We start from the raw sequence: 574 nt of genomic DNA, 5'->3' as shown, positions 1-574 counted from the left end.
GCGTCCCAGGAAGGGTACATTTAGCCTTAATATTTTACTGACTGAAATACTCTTAGATGATGTCATCTGCTATCTTGGTTTAATCTGAAAAGTCCGGCTAATAATACTTCTCTTATGCATACGTCTAAGTGCTCCTTGCTAAGCAAATATTCCCAAAAATGACTCAACTAGTAGACTTCAGTCTGCAGAGCCCTAATCCATTCTCTCGGCAAGGAGGTCAACCAATGGGGCAGTGCTTTGCAGCCTCCAAGGCGACCTCTCTGAAGAGTGGGTTGGCCACCAGCACATCAAAGAACTTGATGCTCCCCTTTCTACTCTACTTATAAGATAGTCCAAGAGCCGGGAAGAAAAAAAGGCAGTCATCTCACCCCAATTTTTTATTACTTCAATAAAAACTATGTATAATTACTAGTCAAAATTGATGAGTCTGCCAAGTACAGGTAGGGGGATTAAAAAAGGGGAGGCTTTTTCAAAACCTAAAAAAAACATTGATTTTTCATTTGAAGCTCTATATCTTAAAAACTACCAACAACACTAAAATATCTAAGAGAACATTATTTAAAGAAGAGTGAAT

Source organism: Halyomorpha halys, unplaced genomic scaffold, assembly GCF_000696795.3.
Source record: "Halyomorpha halys isolate HHAL.00 unplaced genomic scaffold, Hhal_1.1 Scaffold261.1, whole genome shotgun sequence".
Taxonomy (NCBI): domain Eukaryota; kingdom Metazoa; phylum Arthropoda; class Insecta; order Hemiptera; family Pentatomidae; genus Halyomorpha; species Halyomorpha halys.
The sequence above is the reverse complement of the archived record's forward strand: the minus strand, read 5'-3'. Positions refer to the sequence as shown.